Here is a 26,816-nt window from a genome sequence, read left to right as displayed (position 1 = left end):
TAAGTGTATCTATTTCTTAGTGAAGAATTTAAAGACCCATTAGTGATGCATTCTTATAGATCGTTGCTATGTAAATATCCTGTGAGATGGCAACGTTTTTATTTCACAGGTGTTTATTTAGCACATGTTCACTTTGCTGACACCCTGACCACTGTCCCGTCATTAACGATGAATAATTTCTGGGCATTAACTCTAGCAGAAGTCTACAGCCGCGGGTAGTTAGATAAATAAAGGTGAAGGTTATATCTTCAGTGGGATAGCTGGGATATCATGTGTACCAATGATTTTTGGATATTCATCTCTCTCTCTCTCTCTCCCTCTCTCATTCTAAATCTCCATTTATTCTCTCTATTTCTTTTCTCCAATCTCACTTTAAGTTCCCAACTTATTTTCACGTTTCATGTTCTCTTTTTAATTGCCTCATTAACTCTCCTTTGCTCTTCTTCTCTTCATGCCTCTTTCTCCCTCCTTGTCTCTTTCTCCCTCCCCTTTCTCTTTCTCCCTCCCTGTCTCTATCTCCCTCGCTGTCTCTTTCTCCCTCCTTGTCTCTATCTCCCTCCCCTTTCTCTTTCTCCCTCATTGTCTCTATCTCCCTCCCTGTATCTTTCTCCCTCCTTGTCTCTTTCTCCCTCCCCTTTCTCTTTCTCCCTCCCTGTCTCTATCTCCCTTCCCTTTCTCTTTCTCCCTCCCTATCTCTTTCTCCCTCCCCTTTCTCTTTCTCCCTCATTGTCTCTATCTCCCTCTCTGTATCTTTCTCCCTCCTTGTCTCTTTCTCCCTCCCCTTTCTCTTTCTCCCTCCCTGTCTCTTTCTCCCTCCTCTTTCTCTTTCTCCCTCCCTGTCTCTTTCTCCCTCCCTGTCTCTTTCTCCCTCCCCTTTCTCTTTCTCCATCCTTGTCTCTATCTCCCTCCCCTTTCTCTTTCTCCCTCATTGTCTCTATCTCCCTCCCTGTATCTTTCTCCCTCCTTGTCTCTTTCTGCCTCCCCTTTCTCTTTCTCCCTCCCTGTCTATCTCCCTCCCCTTTCTCTTTCTCCCTCCCTGTCTCTTTCTCCCTCCCCTTTTTCTTTCTCCCTCCCTGTCTCTATCTCCCTCCCTGTCTCTTTCTCCCTCCCTGTCTCTATCTCCCTCCCTGTCTCTTTCTCCCTCCTTGTCTCTTTCTCCCTCTCCTTTCTCTTTCTCCCTCTCTGTCTCTATCTCCCTCCCTGTCTCTTTCTCCCTCCCTGTCTCTATCTCCCTCCCTGTCTCTTTCTCCCTCTCCTTTCTCTTTCTTCATCCCTGTCTCTATCTCACTCCCCTTTCTCTTTCTCCCTCCCTTTCTCTTTCTCCATCCCTGTCTCTTTCTTCCTCCCCTTTCTCTTTCACTCTCCCTGTCTCTTTCTTCCTCCCTGCCTCTTTCTCTTTTCCTGTCTCTTTCTCTATCCTTGTCTCTTTCTCCCTCCTTGTCTGTTTCTCTCTCTCTGTCTCTTTCTCTATCTCTTTTTCTCTCCCAGCCTTTTTCTCCCTCCTTGTCTCTTTTCGATCTTTCTGTCGCTCTCCGTCTCTCTTTCTCTCTCCCTGTCTCTTTCTCCCTCCCTTTCACTTTCTCCCTCCCCTTTCTCTTTCGCTTTCCGTGTCTTTCTTCCTCCTTGTCTCATTCTCCCTCCTTGTCTGTTTCTATCTCCCTCTCACAGCCTCTTCCTCCCTCCATGTCTCTCTCTCTCAGTCTCTTCCTCCCTCCCTGTCTCTTCCTCCCTCCATGTCTCTCTCTCTCAGTCTCTTCCTCCTTCCCTGTCTCTTCCTCCCTCCCTGTCTCTTCCTCCCTCCATGTCTCTCTCTCTCTCAGTCTCTTCCTCCCTCCCTGTCTCTTCCTCCCTCCATGTCTCTCTCTCTCAGTCTCTTCCTCCCTCCCTGTCTCTTCCCCCCTCCCTGTCTCTTCCTCCCTCCATGTCTCTCTCTCTCAGTCTCTTCCTCCCTCCCTGTCTCTTCCTCCCTTCATGTCTCTCTCTCTCAGTCTCTTCCTCTCTCCCTGTCTCTTCCTCCCTCCATGTCTCTCTCTCAGTCTCTTCCTCCCTCCCTGTCTCTTCCTCCCTCCATGTCTCTCTCTCTCTCAGTCTCTTCCTCCCTCTCAGTCTCTTCCTCCCTCCCTGTCTCTTCCTCCCTTCCTGTCTCTTCCTCCCTCCATGTCTCTCTCTCTCAGTCTCTTCCTCCCTCCATGTCTCTCTCTCTCAGCCTCTTCCTCCCTCCCTGTCTGTTCCTCCCGCCATGTCTCTCTCTCTCTCTCAGTCTCTTCGTCCCTCCATGTCTCTCTCTCAGTCTCTTCCTCCCTCCCTGTCTCTTCCTCCCTCCACGTCTCTCTCTCTCTCAGTCTCTTCCTCCCTGTCTCTTCCTCCCTCCCTGTCTCTTCCTCCCTCCATGTCTCTCTCTCTCAGTATCTTCCTCCCTCCCTGTCTCTTCCTTCCTCCACGTCTCTTCCTCCCTCCATGTCTCTCTCTCTCAGTCTCTTCCTTCCTCTCTGTCTCTTCCTCCCTCCATGTCTCTTCCTCCCTCCATGTCTCTCTCTCTCAGTCTCTTCCTTCCTCCCTGTCTCTTCCTCGCTCCCTGTCTCTTCCTCCCTCCATGTCTCTCTCTCTCAGTATCTTCCTCCCTCCCTGTCTCTTCCTTCCTCCACGTCTCTTCCTCCCTCCATGTCTCTCTCTCTCAGTCTCTTCCTTCCTCTCTGTCTCTTCCTCCCTCCATGTCTCTTCCTCCCTCCATGTCTCTCTCTCTCAGTCTCTTCCTTCCTCCCTGTCTCTTCCTCGCTCCCTGTCTCTTCCTCCCTCCATGTCTCTCTCTCTCAGTCTCTTCCTCCCTCCATGTCTCTCTCTCTGTCTCTTCCTCCCTCCCTGTCTCTTCCTCCCTCCTTGTCTCTTCCTCCCTCCCTGTCTCTTCCTCCCTCCATGTCTCTTCCTCCCTCCCTGTCTCTTCCTCCCTCCCTGTCTCTTCCTCTCTCCCTGTCTCTTCCTCCCTCCCTGTCTCTTCCTCCCTCCCTGTCTCTTCCTCCCTCCCTGTCTCTTCCTCCCTCCCTGTCTCTTCCTCTCTCCCTGTCTCTTCCTCCCTCCCTGTCTCTTCCTCCCTCCCTGTCTCTTCCTCCCTCCCTGTCTCTTCCTCCCTCCCTGTCTCTTCCTCCCTCCCTGTCTCTTCCTCCCTCCCTGTCTCTTCCTCCCTCCCTGTCTCTTCCTCCCTCCCTGTCTCTTCCTCCCTCCATGTCTCTCTCTCTCTCAGTCTCTTCCTCCCTCTCTGTCTCTTCCTCCCTCCCTGTCTCTTCCTCCCTCCATGTCTCTCTCTCAGTCTCTTCCTCCCTCTCTGTCTCTTCCTCCCTCCCTGTCTCTTCCTCCCTCCCTGTCTCTTCCTCCCTCCATGTCTCTCTCTCAGTCTCTTCCTCCCTCTCTGTCTCTTCCTCCCTCCCTGTCTCTTCCTCCCTCCCTGTCTCTTCCTCCCTCCTTGTCTCTCTCTCAGTCTCTTTCTCCCTCCTTGTCTCATACTCTTAGTTCTTATTGCTCGAGTCTTTAATAAAATATCATTCGCTTAAAAATCTCTAGTTAATAGTATCCTATTTTCTCTCATGCGTATCAATGGACTCTGATGAACTCTGAGTGAGTTGATAAAAACTTTCTCATAAATATAAGCCTAGGCATTGTACAAAAGAACGTTGGATTCAACTAATGATTTGAAGGCAGAAATAAAAATAATTTACCCCCCCCTGTCTTTTATTTCCGCTGTGGACTGCCTGGGATTTTCTAGAATAGAGCTTCAACTTATTTCATCTGAATTCGTATTCTACAGATAACCCAGAGCGCGTCCACATTTATGTGAGATTGGTGAGACATGTATGTGAGATTAGTGAGACATGTATGTAATGATCTAGGCTGGGGCTAGAAAAAGTCGGAACCGTTTTTTTTTTCTTCTTATTTTTCCTTTCCGTTAGGAATAAATCTAGCTCAGTGTGCCAAGGAAGGAGATAGATCCATTGTTGGAGACAAGAATAGTCAGGATAATGGACGTCACACTATACATTCTTATTAAAGAAGACGTCGTCAGTGGAGGATATTAGCACATTAGATCAATACCATGACACCACTGTGTCACTAATTTCTATTTTCTGACAGAAGATTTAGTAAATATCTTTTTTGTTTTGTATTACAAAATATGCGCACATTACAGAAAAGCAGTGTCCATACTGGAATGTACGTGCACATAGTAGTGTCTCATTACACATGATATTTGCAAATAACTGAGTCTGCTGACAACAATGCAAACAATGTAGAAAAACAACTGAAAAAAGAAAAGCATAAAAAATTTATTATTGATCCTAAAATATAATAAAATAATTTTAAAAAATAATAACCCAAAATATTTGATTGAATTTGGGTATCGAACCCGTGACACCGTCAGTTGCTTGAACATACAATTTTTCTGACTCGGCCAGCGGGTAAGGTATATTGGTGCGATTATTTAATGGTAGCCTATGTTCATTATTTGGACATCTTGATCTAACGCTAGATCTACAGTTCTGATTAAGAACTCTTAGAATAGAGTCTAGATCTACTTCTAGATATAGAATCAAGATGTACTCTTTATTAGATTTACGTAAAAATATTGAATAATTCCAATGCAAGGCCCCTTTAAACCTAGACCTCAAAAGACGATACGCAAAATGTGTATTTCTTGTTCTGTTTTAGGCTGTGTGCACGGAGAGCAAGAAACATTTCTTAAGAAAACCCAAGCTACATTGAAACAAAATAGTTTGAGGATCACTGGGTGGTAAGAGCAGGTATGTCACGTAGGTTTCTTTTGTTGTTGTGATCACACTAAATGTCACCCTATGAATTAGAGTCATCTCTCTACAAGAGACTTTATACATCTCTATAGAACCAAGCGTTTGTATTTCAAGAGAGATGTTTAGTGCTTCCACAATCATATGACAAAAGCGGAATCGGATGTGCCTTTAAATTTATTCTACACAACATTAGGGCAAGATGAGCAGGTCAGAGATGAATATATTTTCCTGGAGTTTAATACCTTTTAATTCAATCCAATAAAAATGTATTACCAAATAGAAATCATTTGTACAACGACAACGAGAATAGAAGATTGAAGTGGACACAAAAACACACACACAGTGAAGATACAAGCCAACAGTAATAATCCAATAGCGAAATATAACATTAAACAATGACCAACGACTAATGACTCAAGACAGTGAACAATCTAATGACCAACCAACCGCGATAGTTGGCTACACGTTCCTTATATAGTATCGTATATCGATCTTTCTGGATCATTTCGTCAATGACAGTAAGCTCTATCAGCTTCCCATAATTCCTCCATGACCCTATTTCATGTTTATGCAAATCAAGGTTTTCTTGAAGGGTCTGCTTTATTTTCCCACGAACACTCAATGTTACCTAATCAGTTGACTTACTATCGGTCAGGCGTTATTATTAGCGTGATATTACACACACCTGTGACAATCTAAGAAATGTCAAACATAAAGGTCATGTGGGTCCAAGTTACATAAGTCAACACTTTCATTTCATTGTTTAGATTAAACTATTTTTATTAGTCTAGTAAATTTGTAAAATACTGGAAAATCACTTTGAAAAAAAAAAAAACAAAAAAAAAACTGGACTGTTGATTTGCGTTTAATTTGTTTTGCCTTTTAAGATTTAAATTTACAATAACTTCAGAGACTGGCTTTTATTATATTTCTATACCCCACACAAATACGCAGATAAATTTATTTCATTCCAAGTAATTCTCTTTTTAAGGCTTTTCCGACTGAGCTTTTAATTTTTTTTTTCTGACAAAGTCCTGCTTACAATTTACTGGACCAAAATTCCGACACAGACCACTGGTAGTGTTAGTTGTGATGTAGTCACCTAGAAAATAGTCTTTTCAAAATTACCTGAGCTCTTAAAATGTTATCTAAGGTCACAGATGAACGCGTGGACAGCCACAAAGGAAAGCGCTTTTAGAGACAATAGTGGACAAGAGTTCGTTCGATATAATACTGAGACGTCGTTGTGAAATATTCAATAAACAGTTTGTGAACCTTTCATCAACTTGGGCAAAACTAATTATCGAAGAGTAAAAAAATTTCTTTCAAGTAAAAAAATTGGTGACGTCTTTAACGAGACAATGCAATTGTTCAACAAAGTTATTAAAAAATAAGGAATTCAAATTAAATTATGTGTTTACAAAACGAAACATAACTACAGGTGTTAAATTAGCAAGGAACAAGGCTAGCATCTTTAGGTGCAAATGTGAGAGAAAGCTTTCATTTATGACCAGGTAAATTGCCTGTCTGTTTCCAGTTCCATGCCAAGTGTCACCAATACGTTAAGTGCTGACTAAAAATATGAAATTTGTCTGCATCTAATTTAATAATTGTTTTTTTTTCCACTGTTGGCTAGCGTTAGAAAGACCGACCATGAGCAGATAGGGGTATTCCGATTCTCTAACCAATACATTCCCAAGTGAGTTGAAAATTGAAACTACAAATGTCCTCCTGATGGACTTCTAGTTAGTGCAGCAGACGTCATGACGAAATTGAAGTATCATTTTAAAAGTAATGTATTTAAATGACAGTTTTTGTTGAATGGAAGTGAGGTCGTGTTATATAACAGAGTCGGCCTTAGCAATACGTGGGCTGTTGACCTGAGCTGACATGATTTGTAAGAGTAGGCTATATTTAACATACCAATACACTCACGGGCTTACGTATTTCAGTATATGGAGGCCATGGGAAGGGCTATTGAGGAGACCCCTACCCTCTTTTGAGGTGACAACTACCCTCTTTGAGGTGACCCCTACCTTCTTTTGAGGAGACCCCCCTACCTTCTTTTGAGGAGACCCCTACCCTCTTTTGAGGAGACCCCTACCCTCTTTGAGGTGACCCCTACCCTCTTTTGAGTAGGCCCCTACTCTCTTTTGAGGTGACCCCTACCCTCTTTTGAGGAGACCCCTACCCTCTTTTGAGGAGACCCCTACACTCTTTTGAGGTGACCCCTACCCTCTTTTGAGGAGACCCCTACCTTCTTTTGAAGTGACCCTTACCCTCTTTTGAAAACTCTAATGAAAACAAACTTAAATAAAACTAGTGGATTGAAATATTTGAGAACTTGTCCATTTAATCACCTGCTTCTTTTGGATGGATGCATTATCTTCACTGCCGTAAATCCTCCCTGGCTGTGTCTTATTATTGTTATAAAACGTACGTAATACCTGATGTAGACATCAAGGACAGCCATTGTGCTTGTTTTAATATCGGTTTACTAACTTAATGATCCGAAACATTTCTTTACGGAAATAATCATTTTACAAAATCTAGATAGCAATAATTTCTGCTGAGCCCGCTCGGGTTGGCCAGTTGGTGTTTTTTTTTTTAATTAAGAAGAAAACCTGACGACTGAACTAAAAGGGACACTAATCATGCATTGGCTTCGTTACAGATGAACATCTACTTCTCGGGCATTGTGTTGTGTCATATCAGATCCTCCTAGTCTTTTGGTGAGGTTAGTTTCTTTTCAATTGACAAAATGACTAAACTGCTTAGTCTGTTTCTCGAGAGACAATGCCTGGTCGTATGGTATGCGCTTTGGACTATCGTCTCGAGGGTCTCGTCTGTCCCAGGTTCAATCCTTGCCCTCCGCCATTTGGAAATAAATAGGAGACAAACATACTTAAGAGTACTTAAGGCCTTTTTGATGAGTAGTGGCGTGCCGATGGTGCTCGGGGAAGCAAGGTCTGTCGGCGCCCCACACCTGCAAATAGTGTATACATTCGAAATTAACGAAGAATCTGTATCGATAGAAATATCAATTTATAAAGTGAATTTGATGCCTTTTGGGGGCTCCCAATGCAGCTGCAGTTCCCACTGGTAGACCACTGCAGCTACAACTATTGGTCCTTCTGAGATTTGACATCTATAGGATTTAGAACCCCACCAGCCAAAAGGCTACTATAGAAGTCGACTAACTTACACGCCCCTATAAAAAATGCGAGCTCGAAAATTCGTTACTTTGAATGTTCTATTCTAAACGTTATTTAGGTGTAAACTTGTCTACATACAAGTTGTTTCATTTTGCGATCCAGCCATTGAAATAATTAATAATTTAAATATTATCCATTGGACGCAGACATGAAATCCATTGAACACATCGTGTAGTTTCCAATAAAACATACACCCTTGAAACTAGAATTCCTAGAGTGTAAGACAAGGACCGGCCTGTCAGCTCTCATTGACATCACGTCGACCACAAAGACACACCATCGCTTTCACGAACGAATTAGCACTGCGCTAGTTTTTCTTTCCAACATATTGACTAGAAGTGCAAAGTTTGTGATGAAACGCATACGTCACAAACACTATTTTAGAACTTTTATCCAGAAACATTTTCCCGCTTCTTTCTCATGGTAGTCATGTATTTTGTATTTCCGAAATAGAAATTAAAAAAAAAAAAGATTACAATTCATTCAGTTCATTAAAGAGGGTAAACGTGGGTGTAGATATGTGTGTGTGTGTGCGCGTGTGTGCTGAGGTCAAATGTAACTCACACGTAAGTAATCCAAGGAGCTGTGAGTGCAAACGATTACTTTGCGTGTCATTTAAACATAATCTCAATGGTACGTTAGGTCATCATGACACTATGTCTTGTCAGTTGTCTAAAATGCTGCTTTATTTAGAAAACAAAAAGTGAATTTTCCCCTTTCAGACCTTGCGATCTATGGGGCAGACGGTTAACGAGCAGGATGTCATGTGGTCAACACAACGACCAACCGCCTTTACTTTCCCCAACTTAAGCCAGGTACACATTAGAGTTGGGTGCGCTCAGAAAACTGAAGTTTTATTTACAGCTCCTTGCTGTTTGTATTTTGAGATATCGCTAGTGACGTAAAGAACTTGGTGTGCATAAGAATTAACTCATTGGAGGTATCCGTTTTAGTCGGGATACCACAATCTATGAAAATATATACCATTATGATGCTATGTTGTATAATTTCTTGAGTTAAGTAATATGAGCAGACAAGATAATCTAGTAGTAAAAAAGGTTGAAATGTCTTTGCATATAATATGCAAACTTATCTTTTAAAACTAAGGTGCACGTTTTCGGATGACCAGATCTAGCAGCTGCACCTACGAACAACTTTATTTACAACATTTTGTTTTTTAAATAGATGTTACAAATAGTTGTAACCTGTAATGCTAAACAATTGATTCTAAAATATTGTAATGAGATGGACCGTCTCACTTGTTTATACGAATTCTTACAAATGGACTTACTAATTTGCCTCTTCAATAAAAAACAAAAATTGTACAAATGAGAAATACGGTAAAGATGCCCCCTTAAGACTTGGCGAGTCAGAAGTTGAAGAGTTGGACAAGTTCACATACTTAGGCAGCATCATAGCAAACGATGGGCATGCCTACCATGATGTAGCGTGCCGAACAGGGAAGGCAGGGAGCAATTTTTAAAATGCTTCGGCATAGTTGGACAAGCCAAGCCATTGGATTCGAGACAAAAATCCCCCTTTTTAACACATTCATCTCAACAGCAACATGAGAGACATGGAAATCATCTGCCGAAATTGTAAAAAGACTAAATGTGGCTCATTAAAAATGGCTAACATGGATTTTAGGAGTTAGTTACAGAGATCAGGTCTCAAACAGAGAAATCCTATGCCGAAGTGGGAGTCGATCACTTAATGAGGTTGTGAACGAGCGTCGCATGAGATTTGCGGGAAATGTCCTCCCGCAGAATGAACTACTCATATCAAGATGACATGGAGGCCAATATGAGGAAAGTGCAAGCATGGTCGTCCTTGTATAGCTTGGCGCCACACTTTTATGGAGGACCTCAGAGCAGTAGACACCAGAGGCTCCAAACATTGCCACTTACAGATCTTTGCAAAGACAACTTGCCGCCCAATGCGCCGAATGGCGCTGGAGAATCTGAGTCTAAGTGAGTTAAGTGTAAAAAAAAGTATCAGTTTGATATTTAAATTTCAAAAAAAAAAGTTTCGCTCTACTTTGGAAGGCCCAAAGTCCACGTAGTCTTTATTGCTTCTATTTTCAACACGATACAGACAATGATGAAATCTGATTTTCATGAGTGATTTTTGGCTTTTGCAATCTAAACGTGACAAGTAAAGAGACGGACCGACAGACAAACAGATGAAAAACACTATATTATCCTCCGGTGTTCATTAGAAGAAAATTACATCAAAATATTCGTTTGATCGATCCCACTGTGGTCATAGATAGTTCTAACGCTCTAAATCCAGTCAGTGTGAGTGTTCATCTATCATTTAAAACTGACAAAATAAGTCTTCATTTTTAGCGTCCCCTGAAAGGGGAATAACCGCTATTAGTTTTGTGTGGTCTGTCTGTCTTTCCGCCCGTTCGTCCATTCATCTTGTTTAGATCTCATAAATTAGAAAAGACATTAAAAATCTGATATCACAATATTTTAGATCTTTCAAAGTTCTGATGCAACGGCTACTTTATTCTTTTCAGAAAGCGAAGAATTTAATTTTTAAAATCAATTATGCAAGCAGTTATTTTTTCATAAAAATACACCACTTATACAACCATTCACTATTAATAACAAAGGACACTAGAGACCACCTAGTAAGGGGGAATACCAATTTAGCATATTTTTAACATATTTATGCAAACGGTTTTAGATTTTTTTGTTCCAATTTTTTTACAATTTCTATTACTAAATTAAATATATCATACTAGCTACTTAAAGAAATGTTTACCTTTTTAAAAGAGAAAAACATCTTTATACTTATTTATCTTTTTATAGCAATCTCATAGAACTAAAGTTCAAAGTTTCAGTACTGCATCAATGTTCTCAACAAACGCAACTCTGCTCAAATTAGGATTCGAACTAGATTGCCCTTGATAAGTAACTAAGCAGTTTTGCATCAGTTCAAAGTATCAATTGCAAGAATTAACTGATCTGAAGATTGAAACTTTAGATTTCTTGTTTTTGTGTTGAGAATTTTTTGAGCATTATACACTGTGTCATTGTTGATAATGGAGCTATCATATAGTCAACAACTTTAGTGTGGGCGCCACAGAATCTAGGAAATATAACCCAGCTTTGATACAAAGGTACAAACAAATGTGTGCTGCCATGAGTTGTGTTGAAACATTGTTTAGTAGAAGAACAAACTTGGTGAGAGGTAGCTACAAAGGTTTGAAGCACATTTATTTTTAGAATTTATCATTGACAAGGGAAGTAGATACAATCCATAAAGTAAGTTGGAGATGAGCAGGAGAGATATAGGTAGAGAAGAGAGGGTGGGAGAAATAGAAGCAGAGAAGTTAGAGAAGGACGGAGAGATAGATGGAGAGAAGGAGAGAGAGAGAGAGAGAGAGAGAGAGACCTAAAACTCTATATCCTTGTGAATCTTTTTAAAATAAACTGGTTATGGACACACACAAAACGAAAACAAACAAAAATGTACGAGGAAGTCGTAACCTGGAAAGTTGTTGCTCATGGAGGACATGCTCCCTACGGAATAGAGGAGAGAGAAGTGGGAGGGTAGTGTTAGAGTTGGCTGGTAACACCTCCGTCCTCAAGTCTCCTTAGTCTGGCTGTAGGCTTGTTTATCACCTAGTTGAGGAGGTTTAAATATTCAATAGTTGCATAAACATGAGGCGTTAATAATCTTAGCCGTCATGCAAAGGAACATAACTTCTACAATATAATTTTTTTATATTTTTTTTCGAATTTTTTTTTTGTAAAGTAAAAATTGCATGCAAATAAAAAAAAGTATAATGGAAGACTAGAACTAGTTATTACGATTATTGTTTCTTTAGCATCAAACCCTTTCTTTCTTTCTTCCTTTCTTTGCAAGAATTAATTGTTTACATTTATAGACATAAACAACATTAAGTAACTGGTAATAGTTTAATAGTTTAGCTCAGTGATGCCCAACCTAATACGGCCTGCGGGCCATTTTAATTTCCGACACTCGTGTCGCGGGCCACATTAACGAAAAGATACACAAAATGAAATAGAGAATAAACCATTTTAAATAGTAGGCATACTTACATCCAATTACGTAACAAGGGTTTCAGGTGTCTTATAGCTGAAAAAAATTATTTTCTACTAAATTAAGTGCTTGTAAACATTGTGAATCATACTCAGCAACTGTTTTCGGAAATGCGCAAGGTTTATGTAGACAGCACGGCATAGAAATATATTGTCTGCATTGCTGGAAATCTATTGTCTGCATTGCTCGAAATTTCTCAAGCAGGGAAGTCTTGCTTTGTAAGTCAATCAGTTCCAGTTGGTGTCACTTCTCAGCGGCAATAGTAGGTCTAATGATCATGAAATCTGCTGCTCTGTCATTTATTTTTAAATGGAGATTTTCACCAACATCGCCCACTCATTTTGCAGTTGTCATGCCAGAAAGGCGGCACAGATTCAACTTTTTCTTTCAGGACGATTTTATTCCATCACTGCTAGCAAGCACTTTTTTTTTCTTCTGTAGCCTCCATTACAGCCGACTCATATATCTTCTTGATAAATATGTTTTTCAATCGCTCAACTCTAGACGTAACTTAGCGATCTTTGCTTAGCGGCTCAAGCCAACAATGCCACCATATTTTTGTAATGGTTTGTTTTAGAATGCTTTTATATTATGTTCCTTAAAAACAACCACATTTTCTGTTCCGCACAAAAAAAGATCTGTCCACTTTTCCTGGAAGTTACAACATCCAATTTTCGTATCTTCGACACGGGACGTTTCATTCACGTGCAAATGTGACACGACACGGCACCAATCATGTTGATGTCAAAAGTACACGAACCAAAATGATGCAGAAAAGATGTGCTGCGTTACACGCATGAGATGTCAAGGACACTACTAGCTCAAGACAGCCGCGGAATCAACCAAGACTCTAAAACAACTGTCAATTCTTGTCGCCGAAAAAAAAAGCCTTGTGTTCTTATAGAAAAAGAAATTAATATGAATATTACAAGAAAATAGATTACAATGAAATCCATCAAAGAAAAAGTAAGAGTCCTAACATAGAGAAAATACATTTTTAATTATATTATTTTTTTATTTTCTACATTTTGTGCCGATGTATTGGCGGGCCGGTCGGAACCACATCGCGGGCCGGATCTGGCCCGCGGGCCGTAGTTTGGGCATCACTGGTTTAGCTATTACGACAATAATAGAACAAACTATAGAGGCACTAAGGAGTTGACACGAGAAACGTTCCAGAGGACTTGGCAGTCTTTCTAAAAAGTTCTGCTAGAACTCAACAAGTCATTATTGTGCATTACTTTGTGCAGTATTTTAGTAGTTTTAGTCAATGGGTTATATCGTAGTCATTAAGAATAAGTCAAGCATCCTTTATAAGCTTACATCACCCTGGTTGGTCAAACTAAGAACTTACACATGTATAGATGTGGGACCACCACTAAGTATCTTACCATCTTATGATGAATATATTCTGTAACATTTGTTCCAGTTGTAACATATATATACACACACACTACCACTCATACACTTTTCTCTCTCTATAATAACTACAAGCTCAACACAAAACTTCAGTCTGGGTTTAAACCTAGATTTCTCTCAAACTATTCCGATGCTAAATATATGGAACGTACAAAATACACTAGATCTAGTTGAAGCATCAATGAATTTATTATTAGCCATCAAATTGGCAGACGATCAACAAGTAGCCTCCCCTGGCTTTCACTCTGTCGTCGTTAGTCACCTTACCCCCACCTTCCTGTCTGAGCGAGATTGTGCGCGCGCGTGTGTGTGTGTGTGCGTGAGTGATAGGCGCATGCCAGTTCTTAAAGATTCACTTTCGCGCCATCTTTCTATCACTTCCGGTGAGTGTCGTGACAGAACGCACGTTCTGGGGGAGATGTTCGCGTGATGGCTCAATAGTCCGAGAGCCTAGTAGGTACTAAAGTGGACACTCGATGACCATCCAAAAGATAAATTTGACAGGCTGGACATGTATAAAGATAACAAGAGAAAAAAAGAATTGGTTATGCTAAACACTTTCGACTGTTTAACACAAGTAGAACAAATAAAAACATAGTTATGTTTCATTCTGTTTGAATAAGTCATTAGTGAAGTCTGTTTGAATAAGTCATTAGTGAAGTCTGTTTGAATAAGTCATTAGTGAAGTCTGTTTGAATAAGTCATTAGTGAAGTCTGTTTGAATAAGTCATTAGTGAAGTCTGTTTGAATAAGTCATTAGTGAAGTCTGTGTAAATAAGTCATTAGTGAAGTTTGTTTGAATAAGTCATTAGTGAAGTCAGTGTAAATAAGTCATTAGTGAAGTCTGTTTGAATTAGTCATTAGTGAAGTCTGTTTGAATAAGTCATTAGTGAAGTCTGTTTGAATAAGTCATTAGTGAAGTCTGTGTAAATAAGTCATTAGTGAAGTCTGTTTGAATAAGTCATTAGTGAAGTCTGTGTAAATAAGTCATTAGTGAAGTCTGTGTAAATAAGTTATTAGTGAAGTCTGTTTGAATAAGTCATTAGTGAAGTCTGTGTAAATAAGTCATTAGTGAAGTCTGTGTAAATAAGTCATTAGTGAAGTCTGTGTAAATAAGTCATTAGTGAAGTCTGTTTGAATAAGTCATTAGTGAAGTCTGTGTAAATAAGTCATTAGTGAAGTCTGTTTGAATAAGTCATTAGAGAAGTCTGTGTAAATAAAACGTGAGCATTAAGTCGGTGTAACTAAAATATCAACATTAAAGTCTGTAACTAATATATCAACATTAAAGTCTGTGTAATTAAAACATCAACATTAAAGTCTGTGTAATTAAAAGATCAACATTAAAGTCTGTGTAATTAAAATATCAACATTAAAGTCTGTGTAACTAAAAGACCAACATTAAAGTCTGTAACTAATATATCAACATTGAAGTCTGCGTAACTAAAAGACCAACATTGAAGTCTGTGTAACTAAAAGACCAACATTAAAGTCTGTAACTAAAAGACCAACATTAAAGTCTGTGTAACTAAAAGACCAACATTGAAGTCTGTGTAACTAAAAGACCAACATTAAAGTCTGTATAACTAAAAGACCAACATTGAAGTCTGTGTAACTAAAAGACCAACATTGAAGTCTGTGTAACTAAAAGACCAACATTAAAGTTTGCGTAACTAAAAGATCAACATTAAAGTCTGTGTAACTAAAAGACCATCTACAATGTTTCACTTTTCTATAGCTGCTGTTCTTATGATTGCTCACTGACCAGTGCCAATGCATTAGGTCACTCTGACATGTCACATTAACGAATCTCATGTTACTACATGACACACCCCATAATTCGTTTAGGCAACATTGTTCAATAACCAGACTGTCGTTGACTTATAGCACCCTATTGCTGGTAGAAAACTTGACCTCTTTAGACGTATTACATCTTTACTTATAAAACTTATAAATAAAACTTGTATTAGAATATAAACACGTTCAACTTGAGATCATATGAAATCAAAGTAGGAGACTTTAGTCATGATATAAAAAGGTATTCTAAACCAAATCTAACTGACTACAATAACACGTCTTTTCAGTACGGAGTCGTCAGTCTTACCTAATGGGCCGCTTATCTTGCATCATTCTCAACCAATCACCTCTTCCCACCGTCACCATAGAAACACACATACACACACACCATAACAATGGTTTCAGTCTGGACTAATATAATAATACTTTGACCAAAGTAGAATAAATGTCACACCAACTCTTTGGGGAAGTATTGTAAGACTCAGACAGAAAGCAAAATAAATATATAAAACTGTTCTATATGGGGTGACAAAGTTTGAAACACGCAAACATTCATCATAAATAGTGGCAACATTTTCAGCTCTCTCTCACACACACAAAAAACCCTTTACTGGCAAGGTGACAGTGTCCGTGCTAATGACCACTGGCCTGCGATTCCATTATACTAATTACTATTGTAATGACCTTCTTGACAGATCATGAAGACCCGATGATTTCTAAATCAAATACATAACGGACACACACATTGCACACACATTGCTCACACATTGCTCACACATTGCACACACAAAACAGAATCAAAAGACGTTCACACATTTTGTAATCCCTCAGTGGTCATCGGAAACATGGTTCTAACATCGTATGTCTGCAAGACAGGAATGGATCATTTACTGCAGGACCTCATTACTTTGCCGGACTTAGGCATAGGCAAACTAGACAACCCGCCTTGAACCTTCAATATCTTATCTTATCTTATATAATATCTAAAACATAGGTATACTAAAGTAGCTTTAAGTCTCTGCTATAATTTAAATTTTATCGACAATTGTTTACAGATTTATTAGTTATACAGCCTATGTCAGAAGTTCCATCGTTTCTTCCTTATGGTCAATTTTGAAAGTTTTTTCTAGTCTGGTGATCTTGAATCATCCATGAAGTACATTAGTGCTTTTGGCGCTATTTGAATTTTTTTATTTCTTGATTACATATAGATACTGGAAGGTTTTTTATTCATTGAGTATTTTTCGGTCTTAAGGTTTTTGTTAATCTATCTCATTTGGGCCGTCAATCACCTAAGGCCGGCCCTGCTTCCATACCTAGAAGTCCGAAATGTCTTTATCTAAAACATTGTTTCGGTGTGCGTTCCATTGTTGTGCACCCTGAGCTAAAAAAAAAAAAAAAAAAAAAAAAAAAATGTTAGATGAAACTTGGTTTAAGACAGGTTTAGCTTAATGCACTAGTTAGGTGATTGAAAATATTTGAAATCATGGACGGTAATAGAACTCAAGTTTAGTATCACTTCAAAGACATGCAATTGAAATGGCTCTATCGATTTTCCCTTGTTTGAAACCATGTCACTGCTAAATGTTGTTATTATCATGCGCTGTGTAGTTTCATCATAATGGACATTGCGTAGTGATACATGCTCCATGCCTGCAATTAATATTTCTTTTCTGGTTAACGAACAATTACCGACTGGCGGGGATTCACACACACACAAATATGCAAAATCACATTCAGACACGCACATTCACACGCACACAAATCCTCACTCACAAACACACACGGAGGAAGAGATAGTTCAGCGAAGAGGAAGAAGCCAATTTCTTGAGAAGTCTAGACCTATGTGTGTGTGTGTGTGTGTGTATGTTTGTGTGTGTGTGTGTGTGTCACAATAAGTTTTGTGTGGATGATTGCTTGTGTTAATTTCCCTTATGAATAACTTTAAACTAAACCTAAATTCTAATTTAATCTTTATGGACCCCAAAAGAAAACGTGTAGTCTGTAGGCATCAGATGTTGTCTTGCAGTTCTACCTCTACATTTCCTCTGTATCACTTCAGTCAATCTTCATGGGCCCTGTCTAGATTCTATGGTAGTCAATCTTCATGGGCCCTGTCTAGATTCTATGGTAGTCAATCTTCATGGGCCCTGTCTAGATTCTCTGGTAGTCAATCTTCATGGGCCCTGTCTAGATTCTATGGTAGTCAATCTTCATGGGCCCTGTCTAGACTCTATGGTTTGGACTATACAGTAAAAGTCTCTTGGTGTGAACACGCTTGGACTTATATAGAGTGATAATAGATTCAAAGTTGTTAAAAATATAATTTTCTGCGCATTAAAAATAAAGTTTAAATTGTATATGTCTTTGTAGGCGACTTGAAGAACTAAAATTGTGCGGGAGTCGAATGTCAAGGACATGATAGTGCGGAAGAGATTAATAAGTGGGACATATATATGTGTGAGATGTAAATGTGTGAGATGTAAATGTGTGAGATGTAAATGTGCGAGATATAAATGTGTAATACGTGAATGTGTTAGATATAAATGTGTAAGATGTAAATGTGTGAGATAAAATTGTGTGAGATGTAAATGTGTGAGATGTAAATTTGTGAGATATAAATGTGTGAGATATAAATGTATGAGATATAAATGTGTAGGATATAAATGTATGAGATATAAATGTGTGGACTATACAGTAAAAGTCTCTTGGTGTGAATACGCTTGGCTTTATATAGAGTGATAATAGATTCAAAGTTGTTAAATATACAAGCATTGAGTAGCATTGATGGAAGATTGGGCTTGAACGATGAGAAACACAATAATTAATTCATTTATTATCTTTATAATCCGTGAGGAAATTTGTTTTACAATGGACCTCATTCACCAATCGTAAACAAACAACATTTAGCCACGTGATTCTCTATTTCTTCTATACACATTACGATCTAATTTTTAATACACAATGGGTATCAAGTGACAGTTTTTTTTTCGTTGTATTATCAATATTATCACGTGACTAAATGTTGTTTGTTTACGATTGGTGAATGAAGTCCATTGTGCATTACAAAAAACGAGACATAATTAGAGCAAACATTCGTACGATAGCACACCAGATAGATGTTACAATAATTCACTATTTTTTTCCCTATTAAGTTATTTATTTTTTCAATTCTACCGTAGTAAATCTTAAAAAAGGAACTCTTAGCTAGAAAGCTGACACGAGGCTTATTATTTAATTTCGTTATAGCTGATACAATAGTGATACTAATGTAATAACCATATCTATGTATTCAAACTCTTAATACAAATCTATGGATATTAACTCCTGGAACAAATTCCCAATTCCAATAGAGTGAATAGACCCTACCCCTGACTGGAAGCAGCACAAAGAAAATATTTCTCGCATGTTTAGAAAATTGAGAAAGATCGAAGATTAAAACACCGTCATAATTCTGCTTGTAAGATCCAGGCGTTCAAAGACAGGGTAGAGAGAATTAATCGAAGCGTCTATCGCCTTCCCCTTATGCCGCATCTTCCTCTATCGACCTGATACACATTTGCAGGAGAGAGGATCCAGGGATGTGCAACCTGAGCCCTGGTGAGGATGTTGAAATTGGCCATCTGCACGCGAACCTATCAACGCCTGGCGCCGCGGTTTCCTCTGGACACCAGAATATCCCGTCACAACTAGAATTATGCTGACTGTAAAAAAAAAAGTAACATTTCATCGCTAAACCATATTATTATCAAGACACTAGAAAAATGTGTGGGACTGATTTTGGAAGCGTTTCGTCTTGCCATACTTCGGTCACGTGTTACTTGGTCGTCTGACATAGTGCTAATACATAACTTTAGGAGGGAGGCTGATAACATATTTCAGAAAGACTTTTTGAAAGATGAGTAGACTGGGGGATGTAGTGCTCACACAAATGATTAGAACTTACAGAGCTCTTAAACGTCTTCAGCTTGGGTGACATTGTTTAGCCAAGTCAAGATATTAGCCAAATGTTTATACATAATAATTCATAGCAAGAAGGCCAACTATTGAATCTTTGACCTTTACATCTTGAGGATTCTGATAGTTATAAGAAATGAACTTTAACCTTTACATCTTGAGGATTCTGATAGCTATAGTAAATGAACTTTGACCTTTACATCTGTAGGATTCTGATAGTTATAAGAAATGAACTTTGACCTTTGATATTCTAACAAAGAGAAACATGTGCATTATGAGAAGTGATATTCTAACAAAGAGAAGCATGTACATGATGAGAAGTGATATTCTAACATAGAGAAGAAGGTCAACGAAACTAAATATAACTATACTGAACTTTCTAAATCCTAAGCTGTCACAAATGTTATTTTCATCTTCTTAAAAACTGTCAAAATATATGTCAGTAGAACTTAGGTGTACCTTTAATGTAACTTTAGATCAATACACGGACTTTAACAACAGAGAACATTCAGAAGAATTTTACAATTTCCGCAACTGTTTTTAAGCCACTCCCACAAAAACTTCATAACCCGTTTATTTCTTCGTGCGTGTTTCCTCTAGGATCATGTCAGTTTGACCCCTCTGTCTGATTTACAGAGCTCACATTTTCCGATTAAAGTTCCAGTCCATCACGCAATAGAAACAGTTATGCCCCTTTGTTCCCTCGGAGAATACAAATTATCTCCACTTGTTAAGAACTCCAAATTAATGTTTCCAACAATGATATTAGGTCCAACTGGTATCTAGAAAACTGAGAATGGAACATTGTTAAGTTTGAAACTTCATGTGTTTCATGAAACAGAAAAGTCCATTAACTCTGTATATTTTTATTTTCACTTTGTAAATTCATCTTTATTAGTCGCTGTAACCTTGAATAGAGTTTACTTAGAGTTTAGCCAATTAGGCCCCTTGGGTAGAATCCATTTTCCACTATAAAGTATACACACATTCTTATCATATAACAGCAGCAACTACACATTTTAAAATACTCTCGTACATTATATACATATTGAATTCTCTCTCCAGCTTTCTACCCAGTTGTTACATAGTCATGCACTAGAAGTAGCACTAGCATAGTGTCAAAAGTAAACATATTCTATCCTAATCTCCTAAATTATTTTATACATCATGTAGGCTAGTAGACACTAACACACGCTTTCTTGTCTGTGTAAATGCTCACTTTATTCTTTCTAGATCGTCCCTATATATAGGCCTAGCCCTAGAAGGCTTTCATTATCCCCCCTCTCTCTCTCTGATAATTAGTGCATTCTTTTGACATGACAGCAATGTGGATTACTGGGTTGAAATAACGTTGCGGGTCAAACAAATGAAAGACATAAAAAATTACATTTCACTTAAACTAATGTATTACTACATTTCATATACAATTAATTAGTAGTTTAAATATAATAAAATCGGATTTTTAACGGAGCTTTTAGTTTCTGAGATATGATGTCTGACAGTGGTCACGAGACTATGATATCTCATACTCGGACAGCTTGAAACCGTAATCAAAATTAGAACCGTTTTTTTTAATGCATTAAATTAACAAAGAAATCTTTTTTTTTTCTAAAATTATTTGCATATTGAAGTACGGCTTCTCAAACCTTTCCCGGGACCTCCAACTTCAAAAAGGTGGATAAGACTTGGACATTTTGGAAGTAGTTGCAACGATACGAATACAAAAAATCTGTTGTCAGGAACAAAGTGCACCTGATGAGTTGTTCCCCTTTATTAACCTAGACAGACATGTCGGCCCCAGACAACTGCCAGATCCATCATGGTGATAGCTCCTATCAACAATGCACAATCTGTGCCGAATTCCGCCTGAGATAAGTGGCCTGTCCACCTAATTACAACATCAACCAACTAAATAAATGTTCTCCAATAAATGACATTAGGCGAGGGACAAGCATGTTCAGAGAGAGAGAGAGAGAGGAGGGGGGTGGAGAGAAAAAGGAATTCTTTCCCGAAACTCATTCATAACTTTGAAAGCTTGAACAGAAATGGCTATGCAAGGGAGTCCAAGTACCAGTAATTGCTCTGCGGCTATTTCCTTTAAGGTTAATAGATTTATTCAAGTATTCCGTCAATCATTTCTTTGAATAGCTTTTAAAAAAAAGTAATAGAATGAAAATGTAAAAAATCAATGGGACAACAAAGTCACATGAGCCATTACAAAGGAAAACACATTTTTTCTACCCCTGGTCTTAATGGACGATGATTGGTCGAGGGGAGATAAAGGTTTTCCGGAAAGGCGTCAAGCAGACACAAGATCAAAGTTTTGTCAAAAACTCTGTAGCACTATTACTATAGAAAGGAGAGCTCACGGTCGAGTTCACACGACTAACTGAAGGCCACTCGGTGTGTGTGTGGCCACATCGTCAGAAAATTCCTCAGTGGACATTGTTAAGGGGACTATAATGATATTTTTCTTTTCCTTTAACAAAGTTCGACAGTGGCAGTGCCATTTCTATAATAATAATAATAATAATAACAATAACAGAAGGCCTTGTTACAGCAATACAGGACAGAGTAATTAGGAAAAAAAAATGACGAGAAACATATCCTAAAACTCAATGTTGTTGACGAATGCCGAAAATGTGGAAATGTGGGTGAGTCAATTGAACACATAATGGCAGGATGTTCAGACCTAGGTCGCCATAAACAAATTGCAAAGCTAATACACCAACACTTGGCTTTGACACATTATTTGATCGGTAAGAATACTTCTCCTAATTATAAATACCACAAGAAGTTCTCGAGTCTACTGAACATCTGCTGTACTGGGATAGACCTATTCTGACAAGACGGTAGATTTCAATCGCCCTGATCTGCTGTTCATTTATTTAAAAAAAAAAAAAAAAAAAACGCTACCATTATTGGCATCGCCGTACCACAGTCTCATATTTGAAGAAAAACAGAAATGGAAAAACAACGAAAATATGGGAACCTAGGCTTGGAGATAAAGCGTTTATGGAAATTATCAAAAAATAACAATATACCCCATTGTTATATCAACCGCAGGAATAATAACAACTGACCTCACAGATACCTTCAAGGCCCCTAACATTCCTAGGAACATTCTCCTTGCCTGTCAGAGGGCGGTACTGCTGAAGACCTGCCACATCACCAGAAAATTCCTCAGTGGAACCTGTTAAAGGGACTACGATGAATTTTGTTTCTCTTTAAAGAAACTCGACCCTGGCAGCGCCAGAGAATGACTACTCGTTCGTTTCTAACATAATAATTGTTACGTTTTCATATTGGATTAGACTCTTTAGACATGTAAACGACAAAATCACAGTTTATAAATACTTTAATCTTTATTAACACTGAAAACACTTTCTTGTTCATAGTCCTCCATTTCGGTTCTTCTTTCCTTTCAACACGCAATCGCACCATTTCACATTCACACTAAGATGCGCACGTAACACCCCCCCTGTTTAACAAGTTCGATGCACATCGAACGTCCAAAATACAAATCACTGAATATATTATTAGACTATTCCAAGTTAAAACAAATCGGTAACATATAAAACCATAATGTAATAACTACACAAAATCAAACACAATGTCATGTTAATACCAATACAATTCCAACATGGAATAACAATTATATTCATCACAATAATAACTGTTATTATGAGCAATTGAAACCACTTCTGTTAACATATATCTATAAGTAATCATATTTTTATTAATACAACTCCCCACTCATAATCGTATGCCTGTACAAAACACCATCATTCCAGTCGTAATCAAATAGTTAACAAACTGTTGGCGATAGAAAGCTTCTGTTTTCCCGAAAGTTCGAAGTAGTTGTTCTTTCACAATGCTGTAGTTACTCTGGTTCATACATATTTTTGAAGGCACCTCCGCTGTAAATGATCTTGACAATAAGAATGTCCATTTGTCTTCAGGGTACTCCAGTTCTCTCATTTCTATTTCGAACTTCTTCAAAAAAATGTCTATGTCCATTTTGTCTTCGTTGAATATCAAACCTTTATATTTTGCCAGTTTATTCCCTGTAGATTCACTCTTTCTTTTATCATTCTCTTTTCCTTGGTCTGTTTTTAACTTTTTCTCTGCTGTCTCTTTTTCAAATGCTAATCTTTCTCTTTCAATGGCGACCAATTCATTTTTCTTTTCCCTTTCAATTGCTACTATCTCCTTATCCTTTTCTCTTTCTCTTTTGTCCTCCTTATCTAATCTCTCCTTTTCTTTGTCTCTTTCCATCGCTAATCTCTCCTTTTCTTTTTCCCTTTCTCTTTTGTCCTCCTTATCTAATCTCTCCTTTTCTTTGTCTCTTTCCATCGCTAATCTCTCCTTTTCTTTTTCTCTTTCCATCGCTAATCTCTCCTTTTCTTTTTCTCTTTCCATCGCTAATCTCTCCCTCTCCATCAACCTTTCTTGTACGTATTTTCTTAGTTCTGCCCCTTCAAGCTCCATCAACCTTCCCTCTTCCTTCAACGCTGCTACCTCAGCCCTGTCCGCCATAGTCTATTTCTAATAATATCGAATCGAATGTTCTCCTGTCTCTAGATCTAGATTTTACTATCTCTACTGTCTGCTGACAGGAGATCCCCTGTGAATAGAGGGATACGTGGGTTACCTTTGCGTTGGGCGCCACTTGTTACGTTTTCATATTGGATTAGACTCTTTAGACATGTAAACGACAAAATCACAGTTTATAAATACTTTAATCTTTATTAACACTGAAAACACTTTCTTGTTCATAGTCCTCCATTTCGGTTCTTCTTTCCTTTCAACACGCAATCGCACCATTTCACATTCACACTAAGATGCGCACGTAACAATAATAATAATGAAAAATTATAATATTGACAAAAAAAAAAACAAGGAAAAAAACAAGGCTACTACTATTGACATCTCGTATCCCATAGTATAAGGAAAACCGAAATGGAAAACAAAAATAGAACCCAAGAATAAGCTGTTAGAATCTAAAATAACAATGTATCCTGTTGTTATATCAACCGAGGGGATAATGACTACTGACCTCACAGATACCGCCAAGGTCCTTAACATCCCATCGCTTCTCAGAGGGTGGTACTGCTACAGACCTGCCACATCATCCGAAACATTCTCAGAGGGTGGTACTGCTACAGACCTGCCACATCATCCGAAACATTCTCAGAGGGTGGTACTGCTACAGACCTGCCACATCATCCGAAACATTCTCAGAGGGTGGTACTGCTACAGACCTGCCACATCATCCGAAACATTCTCAGAGGGTGGTACTGCTACAGACCTGCCACATCATCCGAAACATTCTCAGAGGGTGGTACTGCTACAGACCTGCCACATCATCCGAAAAATTCTCAGAGGACAGTGTTAAAGGGACTACAATGAATTTGTTTATCTCCAACGAAGCTCGACCCTGGCAGTGCCAGAGAATGAATATTTGTTCGTTTTTTTTTCACATAATAATAATAATAATAATCTGTATTACACTAAGGGAATGTATTTGGCACAATGTACAGCGTTGAAATTTTCCTTTAAGGGCAGCCTGAATCAAAGTGAGGCTATTAAATGTATGTAATAATCTTGGAACACTATGCGCATGGAAAATAGGCTTCATCTGCCTAAGTGAACAAAATTTCTGTCTGGGAAAGATCCAACCAGATGTAAATTATTAAATCTTTATTACCGATGGTTCGTGAGAGAAACGGTGTGCGGATATGGCCATGTTTTTTAGGGGGGGGGGAAGAAGATTTCTTATTTCGGTCCCTAGGTACCTCAAGGGGGACTCCTTTTTGCAGCTTGCGTATCGGGCTAATTATCTCCACCCGAGCGCCACGGTGCGGCTGAGATTCATTACCCTGGGTTGTGGTATATGCATTCGATGGTGTTGGCAGGCTAAATCAAAGTGAGGCTGTGATTATCTGCTCAGGCACTCGATGGTGTTGGCAGTCTTGCCCAGGGTGTTCGTGTTGCGAATATCTGCTTTGGTTCAGAATTATTAGTGGCATTTTATTTTGAAAAAAATATTTTCAGGCTTTCGTTTATATCAAAATTATTTCAAACCGAAAAAAAAATTCTTAAGTAATAAAGACAGGCTGCAAAAAGTGATTTAGCATAAAGTTGTGACATTATTAGTGGAAATCATGACCATAATTAATATTGCTGGTGGCTCCACCTAGCCGCACTCAGCAATAACTTCCAGGCCCAAAGACAAACCTTTTTTTCTACTTCTTAAAAGTGTTAGTACAATATAAAAAAAGAAGTCTGAACAATATATGACAAGAGTTCTGTTCATATAGTTCGAATTTGTAATAAGTACAATAATACACAAAAACAAAAACAAAACACACACACACACTATTTTAGTAGAGTCTAGTTGACATACTTTGATAATTTGTTCCTGTCTAGACTAGCGCTACTAATACTATTATATGAAATGTCCAAGAACGGTTACTCCGTTCAATGAGTTACTCAACTTGATCATTGGTTCGCCATCTATCTGATACAGAGATCTGTCATTTGTCACAACTAATTGGACATGAAGCCAAAGGGCTGCTCACCGGAGACCCCTTGCCATTAGTGACTTAACATTCGAGCCTCAGGCCGAGGGCAGAAATACAAGGGAGGTACATTTTGCAGAAGGTCATGTAGGGCTCTGGGCTTTCGACTCTTCATTGGGAATTGTGTCCGTCTGATTTGTTTGCACATCTGTCTATCTAGATTCTAGATCAAATATTTTTTTAAAAACCAAAGTAATGTGAATACTGTGTGTTCAGAATCGCGTTTTATTCAGAATAAATATTATTACAAATAACACTGGGGAAAAAAATAGAACAAAGTAGCAGCGAAAACTTCTTAAATTATGTATTTTTTTAATAGCATAAAGTTTTACATTTCAGAATAAATATTCGCAAATTAGTGCGATGTCATAATTTATTGACAATTTTTTTTCGGACAACAGTTAGCGTTGAAGATTGTAATTATATAAGTCATGTAGGTGAATGAGAGACATGAAGCCCAAGAACCATACAGTATGAAACCGGAATACCTCACCCCCCCCCCCCCCAACCCAAAAAAAAAAAGAGGCGTAAACCCAAAATAGGCGTAGGCCAAACAATTATAACGTAGAGGTAGATACGACCATTTTAATGCAGCTGTGTTCTAATGGACGGGATTGTATTGAAGAAGATTGTTGAGTGGCATAGTATTTGGTCATAGTATTTGGTCATAGTGTTTGGTCATGTCATTATTTATTGAAGAAATGTTAGCGAAGATAGCGAAGGGTTGCCCGAATCAGCCAGGAAAACCAAAGACTTTTAAGAGTTTCAGATACGGTTGAGCATGCATGACTAGATTGACACATGAAATGCGGAGGACGTAATGATCTTAACGGCTTCTCTTTTGAAGTGACGTCTGTCATTTATAAGAAGAAGATGTTTGTCTAGTGAAGTGTAAACAATGACTTTGTTCATCAATTAATGTTCAGAATCATTTTGCGCACAGTCTTGTAAGTCTAGTAGATTTATACATTCGC

General features: G+C 38.5%; 1 protein-coding gene across 2 annotated transcripts in view; it reads left to right on the top strand.

The window, feature by feature from the left end:
- Nucleotides 1-26,816, top strand: part of LOC106072355 (kiSS-1 receptor-like) — a 184,674-nt gene that overhangs the window by 54,975 nt on the left and 102,883 nt on the right. For both annotated transcript variants that reach the window (XM_056010554.1, XM_056010529.1), the window contains exon 2: nt 4,696-4,787. The gene's annotated coding sequence lies outside the window, so the exon portion shown is untranslated. The remainder of the gene's footprint in view (nt 1-4,695; nt 4,788-26,816) is intronic.

This window comes from Biomphalaria glabrata, chromosome 1 (genome assembly GCF_947242115.1).
Source record: "Biomphalaria glabrata chromosome 1, xgBioGlab47.1, whole genome shotgun sequence".
NCBI classification, from domain to species: domain Eukaryota; kingdom Metazoa; phylum Mollusca; class Gastropoda; family Planorbidae; genus Biomphalaria; species Biomphalaria glabrata.
The sequence above is the reverse complement of the archived record's forward strand: the minus strand, read 5'-3'. Positions and strand labels throughout refer to the sequence as shown.